The sequence below is a fragment of the Cynocephalus volans genome, chromosome 10, assembly GCF_027409185.1.
Source record: "Cynocephalus volans isolate mCynVol1 chromosome 10, mCynVol1.pri, whole genome shotgun sequence".
NCBI lineage: Eukaryota > Metazoa > Chordata > Mammalia > Dermoptera > Cynocephalidae > Cynocephalus > Cynocephalus volans.
The window spans coordinates 98,293,631-98,302,474 of record NC_084469.1 but is presented as its reverse complement, the minus strand read 5'-3'; the positions used below and the strand labels follow the sequence as shown (position 1 = coordinate 98,302,474).

The 8,844-nt window shown below is 39.5% G+C and overlaps 1 pseudogene; it reads right to left on the bottom strand.

The window, feature by feature from the left end:
* Positions 1-8,387: 8,387 nt before the first annotated feature.
* LOC134389807 (U6 spliceosomal RNA) lies at positions 8,388-8,483 on the bottom strand (annotated as a pseudogene).
* Between the last annotated feature and the right edge of the window lie 361 nt (positions 8,484-8,844).

Here is an 8,844-nt window from a genome sequence, read left to right as displayed (position 1 = left end):
TGGTAGGGTGGGCTGCTCTGGATGATCTCAAGTCCTGGGAGAAGGGCCATTGTTCTGGAACTAGGCAATGGCACAGGCAGGGGTGGGGGGTGCTGGTGCAGGAGCAGGAGGAGGGTTACTGCTGTAAGTGCTCACAGCTGAGCAGATTCTTTCCACTGCAAGGGAGAATTCCTTCTGGCTGATCCTGGTTTGGGAGACATGGAGGTGGCTGAAGTCATGTGCCTTTTTCTCCTCTACCTCACCTTGCTTGGTTTTCATGCTCCACAGTGTCCTCACGAGGCTCCCATTGCTGTCCCACGCTCTCCCACTGATGCTGTCCCCCACACTTAGCTGTCCTTTCCTTGCTCTGGTCCCTCTCTGTGAGAGGATCATATGTTGGACATCTCTAGTCCATCACCTTGCCGCACCTCCTTCTGTTTTTCTAAAATGAAATATTCATGAAGTTTCTCTTCCCCCCAGGAGGTTATATGGCCTGTTCTCTTTATAATAAGAGAAACACATTCTTGTGAGTCTTAACATGCTTTTTAACTGTTAGTATGATGGACTTTATTTTTCCTTAAGTTTGGGTCAAGCTGTATAAAAGTCATTCATGTGATTTAAATGATGCACTACACTGCTGTTTACATGGATGTTTTGTGGGGTGCTTTGAAGTGCTTTGCATCAGGAGTTAGGAGCAACTGAATTATTTTTCTATGGGACTATGTAAAGCATATAACTAGGTATTGCTTTGGTATATAATTATTGCAGGTTTACAGTAGAATTTTTTATTTGAGTGGGGAAAATTCCCTTTAAATTATGACAGAAGGGCTGGCAGGTTAGCTCATTAGTTTGGAGTGCAGTGTTGATAGCACCAAGCTCAAGAGTTCAGATCCCCATACCAGCCAGCCATCAAAAACATAAAATAAAAATTATGATGGACACAGTCAAGAATGGGTTTGAGGATTTTCCAAACATACAATAATGGTGTTTTTCATTAAACATGATAGATGAATAATAAATGTTGATATATCCTGTACATGACAGTATGAGACTTTTTCAATAAATAAAATTGAAAGATTTTTAACTCAAAAATAAAATTAGAAGTGCAAAAGGAGACATTACAACTGATACCACTGAAATACAAAGGGTCATCAGAGACTATCATGAACAACTATATGGCAATAAATATAAAAATCTAGAGGAAATGGATAAATTCCCGGACACATATGACCTACCAAGACTGAACCAAGAAGAAACAGAAAACCTGAATAGGTCAATAACAAGATTGAATTAGTAATAAAAAGTCTCCCAACAAAGAAAAGCCAAGGACCAAATGGCTTTACTGCTGAATTCTACCAAACACTTAAAGAAGAACTAATATCAATACTTCTTAAACTATTTCAAAAAATTGAAGTGGATGAAATTCTTCCAAATTCATATAAGGCCAGCATTACCATGATAACAAAACCAGGCAAGAACACAACAAAAAAGAAAACCACAGGCCGATATCCCTAATGAACATATATGCAAAAATCTTCAATAAAATATTAGCAAACCAAATCCAACTGCATATCAAAAAGATTATACACCATGATCAAGTGGGATTTATCCCAGAGATGCAAGAATAGTTCAACATACACAAATCAATAAATGTAATACTTGACATCAGCAGAATGAAAGAAAAAAACATATGATCATCTTAATAGACACAGAAAAAGCATTTAATAAAAATTTAATATTCCTTTATGATAAAAACTCTCAACAAACTAGGTATAGAAGGAAAGTATCTTAATACAATAAAAGCTCTGCATGACAAACGCACAGCTAATATCATACAGCTTTTCCCCTAAGAACTGAAACAAGACAAGGATGCCCACGCTCTACACTTTTATTCAACATAGTACTGGAAGTCCTACCAAGAACAATTAGGCAAGAGAAATTGGAAAGGAAGAAGTCAAATTTTCTCTGTTTGCAGGTGACATAATTTTATAGAAACCTGAAAACTCTACCAAAAATCTTCTAGACTTGATAAACAAATTCAATAAAGTTTCAGGATACAAAATCAACATACAAAAATCAGTACCATTCCTATATGCCAACAATGAACTTGCAGAAAAATAAATCAAGAAAGTTATTCCATTTACAATAGCAACAAAAATAAAATAAAATACCTAGGAATAAATTTAACCATGGAGGTGCAAGACCTCTACAAGGAAAACTATAAAACACTGATTAAAGAAATCAAGGAAGACAAAAAAAAATGGAAAGACATCACATGCTCATGGATCAGAAAAATCAATATCATCAAAATGACTATAATACCCAAAGCAATCTAGAGATTCAATGAAATCCCCATCAAAATACCAATGACATACTTCACAGAAATAGAAAAAACAATTCAAAAATTTATATGGAACAAAAAGACACCCTGAACACAAAAGCAATCCTGAGCAAAAAGAAAAAAGCAGGGGGCATCACACTCCCTGATTTCAAAACATACTACAAATCTATAGCAATCAAAACAGCATGGTACTGGCACAAAGAGAGACACAAACTAATGGAACAGAACAGAGAATTCAGAAATAAATCCATGTACCTTCAACAAAATGATTTTGAAAAAGGAGACAAGATCATACATCAGGGAAAGGACAATCTCCTCAAAAAGTGGTGCTGGGAAAACTGGAGATCCATATGCAGAAGAATTAGAAGAAACTAGACCTCTCTCTCTAACCATATACAAAAATCAACTAAAAAATGGATTAAAGTCTTAAATGTAAGACCCAAAACTATAACACTTCTAGAAGGAAACACAGAGGGAAATTTTCAGGACATCATACTGGGCAAAGATTTTATGAATAAGACTTCTAAAACACAGGCAACAAAAGAAAAATAAATAAATGGAATTATTTTAAACTAAAAAGCTTCTGCACATCAAAGGAAACAATCAACAGAGCAAAAAAAAAAAAAAAAACATGCAGAATAGGAGAAAATATTTGCAAACTATGCACCCAAATAGGGATTAATATCCAGAATATACAAAGAACTCAAACAATTCAATAGCAAATAAATAAAATAAATCTGATTAAAAAATAGGTAAATGAGCTAAATAGACATTTCTCAAAAGAGGATATACAAATGGCCAACAGGTGTGTGAGAAAATGCTCAACATCACTAATCATCAGAGAAATGCAAATCAAAACCATTATGAGATATCTCTCATCCCAGCTAGAATGGCTATTATCAAAAAGAAAATAACAAATGCTGGCAAGGATTTGGAGAAAGGGGAACTCTTACACATTGTTGGTGGGAATGTAAGTTAGTACAGTCATTATGGAAGACAGTATGAAGATTTCTCAACAAACTACAGATACAACTACCATACGATCCAGCAATCCCACTACTGGGTATATATCCAAAGGAAGGAAAATCAACGAGTCAAAGGGACACCTTCACTCCCATGTTTATCACATCTGTATTCCCAATAGGCAAGAGTAGAAACCAACCTAAATGTCCATCAACAGATGATTGGATAAGGAAAATGTGGTGTGTATATGCAATGGAATACTACTCAGCCATCAAAAAGAATGACATTCTGCCATTTACAGCAACATGGATGAGCTTGGAGAAAATTACGTTAAGTGAAATAATGCAGGCACAGAAAGAGAAATGGTGCATGTTCTCACTTACACGTGGAAGCTCAAAAAGTGGATCTCATAGAAATAGTAGAATAGTGGTTACTAGCGACTAGTAAAGAGGAGGGACATGTAGAAGTGGCCAATGGACACAAAATTGTAGGGAAATGGGAAAAATAGGATCCAATGTTCTATTGAAACACAGGGAGACTATAGTCAGCAATAAATTACTGTACAACTTCAAGTAGCTGGTTGGAAGGAGGTTGAATGTTCCCAACACAAAGAGGTGACAAATGTTTGAGCTGATGTTTACTAAATACCCTGATATGACCATTGCACACTGTATAAATGTACCCAAATATCATATTTTACTCCACAAATATATACAGTTATCACAGGTCAATTAAGAAAAATTAAATTAAAAAGGAAAAAAATTTTTCAGAGACAGAAGATTAGAGGTTACCAGAAGCAGGGGGAAGGAATAGTGAGAAGTTATTGTTTAATGGGTACGGAGTTTATGTTTAGAACAACAAAAGTTTTGGAAATAGGTAGAGGTAGTGTTGCACAGCATTGTGGATGTAATGAATTCCACACAATTGTATGTTTATAAATACTTAAAATGTCAACTCTTGTGTTATATATGTTTTGCAACATTTTTTAAAAAGAAAGATAAATACTGCATGATCTCACTTACATGTGGAATCTTAAAAAGTCAAACTCATAGAAGCAGAGAGTAGAATAGTAGCTTTCAGAGGTGGGGGAATGGAGGTGGTCAAAGGATACATCCTTTTTAGCTGTGCAAGATAAATGAGTTTCTGGAGGTCTGCCATACAGCATAGTGCCTATAATTAACAATATTTATCCTAAAAATGACTTTTTTTTTTTTAAGATGACCGGTAAGGGGATCTTAACCCTTGACTTGGTGTTGTCAGCACCACGCTCAGCCAGTGAGCGAACCGGCCATCCCTATATGGGATCTGAACCCGGGGCCTTGGTGTTATCAGCACCACACTCTCCCGAGTGAGCCATGGGCCGGCCCCAAAAATGACTTTTTTTAAAGGTACACTTCTGATGTGATTAAATACATTTCAAAGAATCCTGTTGGGGTGTGCCACTCAGGTCTTCCTAAAGAAAGAACTTGCCGGGCCGAGCCCGTGGCGCACTCGGTAGAGTGCTGCGCTGGGAGCGCGGCAACGCTCCCGCCACGGGTTCGGATCCTATATCAGAACGACCAGTGCACTCACTGGCTGAGTGCCGGTCTCGGAAAAACGACAAAAAAAAAAAAAAAAAAGAAAGAACTTGCCATTGGGCTGCAAGAAATGCCCTGGAAATCACTCTTCCTGGACAGCCTAGTCATCATGAGCAGAGCAAAAGGCTTGACCTTTTCTGATGGATGTGGAATTCATTCATGAGTCATCTTTACTTCTGATTTCCACATTGGCTTGGCTGAAACTTTGCCAGATCTGGATTGTAACATGAGGTTCTTTCCACCCGATTCAGCTTCCTTCCCATTTATATTTCTGAGTCATCATCTTTCAATAATATTCTTACACTCCAGAGTTAATTATGAGCTTCCTGGAGGACACAACAGGCACACATGTTAAACAATTGAAAGGACATGTAGCCATCTACCTGTTTTATTTCCAAGTTTTAGATAATGTTTTTAACATAAGGTAACTTGGAAGAGAGGAATCTTGGGTGGGGGGATGTCAACCCTCAATCATCTCCCATCCTCCATTTTTTAGGAGTGTTTCCCATGAGTTAAACCTAACTGGTAGCCAGGGGATGAAGGGGCCCATTGGTTCCATTCATAAAGGTCTTCCTCCTAGGAGATGGAGGAGATGGACAGTACACCTGAAGAGACAAACAGAAAATATCTGGACACTCAATGAGCCAAAGCACCAGTCTGAGAGACAAAGAGCAGATTAAAACAACTCTCACTGTCCTAACAGATAAATCCCCAAATCCCAGTGACTTCACACAATAGAAATCTCTTTCTTGTTCACACATTTTTAAACAGTTAAGTGTTTCCTGGCTCATGTAAAGCTCTCCTCTATGCAGTGACTCAGGGACCCAGGCTCCTTCCATGTTGTGGTTCTACCTTTCATCATCGTGCTCATCTGTATCAAGCCACGGAAGAGACAAGATGACAAAGGGTCATTTGTAGGTGTTCATGGGCTATGCATGGAAGTGGAGCATGTCGTTTACCTTCACAGTCCATTGACTAGAACTCAGCCACGTGGCAACACCTACAGAGAAGCAGGCTGGGAAATACAGTCTAGTTGTGTATGCCCAGGAAGAAAAGGGAACAGTTTTGGGAAACTGTCAGCCAGTCTCTGGGCCAGCAGCTAACAAAGTATTATCAAAAATAAATAAATAAAAAGACCATTATTTACAAAGGAGTCAGTAGAGGGAGCATTAAGTAAATATAACAGGGAGATCTTGCTTACTTTTGATACTGGAGGAGAGGGTCTCTGGGAGGCCTGGTAGTTGTCCTCAACACACCCAGTCCTATTATCAGATTCTTGACTCTGCCACCAGAAATAAATCAAGAGCAGAATCACAGTAGAAGAGAAAAGCAGGTTTAATATATCACATAAGAAATACAGACTTCACAGAGAAAGTGCAGCCCGGCTCCAGAAACTGATCAGGGCCCACACCAAATTTAATGCAAAAGTCTGAAACACACACTTAAAGTTTAGCACAAAGTGCAGGCTGGCACAAGAGTGAGCAGCCACAGCTAAAAGCAAGTTTAACACAAAAGTAAAGTGTACACATCTCAGCCAGCAAAGTGTGGGCTGGCCCCAGGAAAGTGAGCAACAACCCCACCTTCTGCCAGGATTTCACTTTTATAGTTTCACTATCTGATACATATTCGTGCTATCTGATGACTATTCAACCAAGGGGATAGTTCCCTGTTACTTAACATAGTCTTGCACATGCTCAGTTGGTCCTTCTAGGGCATGTTCATTGGTCAAATCTAATCACATGCACCAGACATATTCAAGAATATTCTGTGCTCTTTAGCATCTCTAGTGGAAGGTCATTCAAAGGATAAATTCCACTTGACTGAGCATGCATATTAGGGTTGTATAACCCCACTCTACTGAGCATGGCCGGCCACTGGATTTGCACAAGTCAGCCCCCTGAGGTCTCAATTTCCCCATATTGGTGTGGAAAATTGGCCCAACAAGCAACAGTAACTCTCCTCTAGGGGACAGCCTACAGGAGAGTCTTGAGAACTTGGAAAGTGGCTTGAAACCCAGAGGTGTGTCCTATAACCTGACCCATGGAAACTGAGTACCTCCTATCTCACTTTGGGGGGTGGGGGGAGAGCATGTTAAGGAAGGAGTCCCTGAGGAAGTGATATTTAAGACGAACGCTGAAGAATGAATGGAAGTAGGCAAGGTGAAGGGTGGGGGAGTTTCAAGGGGATCCAGGAAGGACGTTCTGATTGCAGGAACAGCACTTGGCAATAACTGGGAAGTGGATAGGAGAAGCCAGGCAGCAGCTTGTGTGGATGAGGAAGAGTGTGCTACAAGATTCTTCTGAAAAACTAGGCAGGGACTTGCTCCCTCCAGACCTTAGAGGACTACGGAGGCTCCCATCTTTATGGTTGGCAAACAGAGGCTGAGTCTGCAGACCCTAACAAGACCTGATTGGTCCAGGGATTGATGCCCAAGTCAAAGGCTGCCCAATAGGGTCAAAGGCTGCCCAGTAGGGTCACTCCATATTGGATGGTAACTAATCCAGCCAATCAGCTCTTCCCCAGTACACATCCCACTGTCCATGGTTCTAAAGTATCTTTGCATATAAGACTGGTAATCCCAGTCAACAGTTTGGCCACATAGAAATAACCCAGTGTACTAGTTAGCTATTGCTGCATAACAAATTACCACAAATTTAGTGACCTAAAATGACACACATTCATTATCTCATGGTGTCTGTGGGTCAGAAGTCTGGGGAAGACTCATCTGGAGTCTACACTCAGTGTTTCACCATCAAGGTGAAACACTCCAAGTCTTATCTGGAGGCTCTGAGGAGGAATCAGGTCCAAGCTCATTCACATTGTTGGCAGAATTTAGTTTCTTGAAGTTATAGGACTGAGATCCCTGGTTTCTTCCTCATTGTTGTCCAGGGGTCATTCTCAGCTCCTAGAAAATGTTCTCGGGTTTTCTTCTTTTCTTTTCTTTTTTAAATTTCCTGGCATTTAACATCAGAATGCTCTCAGGTTTTTGCCACGTGGTCCCATCATCTTCAAAGTCAACAATGAAAGGTCGAATCCTTCTCAAGTTCTTTTTTTTTTCTCATTGGTTATGCATATTCGTGGTGTACAAAGCTGACCATCACCACTTGTGCCCAAGATGTGATGGCCAGACCAATACTATCAGCATGCCCGTTACCAGAAATTGAGATTATTCCCCATGTTCCCCACCCAGTTAATCCCCAACCTCCTTCCCCCTCCACACTCCACAACCCTAAGTATGTTCTCTCCCTCTGCAAGTCCAACACACCACTGTGGTCCTTCTTTCCTTCCTTCTTTCTCTCTTAGCTCCCACTTATGAGTGAGGACTTGTGGTGTTTTTACCTCTGTGCCTGGCTTATTTTATTCAACAGAATTTTCTCCAAGCTCATCCATGTTGCTACGAATGGCAGAGATTCACTCTTTTTATGGCAGAGTAATATTCCATTTTGTATATATACCACATTTTCCTTATACAGTCATCCATTGGTGGACATTTAGGTTGGTTCCATATCTTGGCTATTGTAAATAGGAAGAATACAGAATGCTTCATGAATTTGCATGTCATCCTTGTGCAGGGGCCATACTAATCATTCCAATTTTAATATATGTGCTTCCGAAGTGAGCGCCCTTCTCAAGTTCTTATTCTTTCTGATGTCTGGCTTTCTGCATCTCTGACTTCTAGATCCAAATTTAAAGAGCTTGTGTGATTTGCTCAGGATCTCCTGCATAATTTTTCTTTTGATTAATTCAAAGTCAACTGAGCAAAATCTGCCAGATCTCTTTTACCGTGTACCATAATCACACGAGTAATATCTTATCATATTTACAGGAGAGGAAATTATACAAGGGTACTTCCAAAAGTTCATGGAAAGATTTGTATTATCTTTTAATTCAATTTTTCCATGAACTTTTGGAAGTACCCTGGTATAAGAGCCAGAGTCACTAGGAATTGTCTTAAAATTCCGCCTGCCACACTTAAAAAGTTGT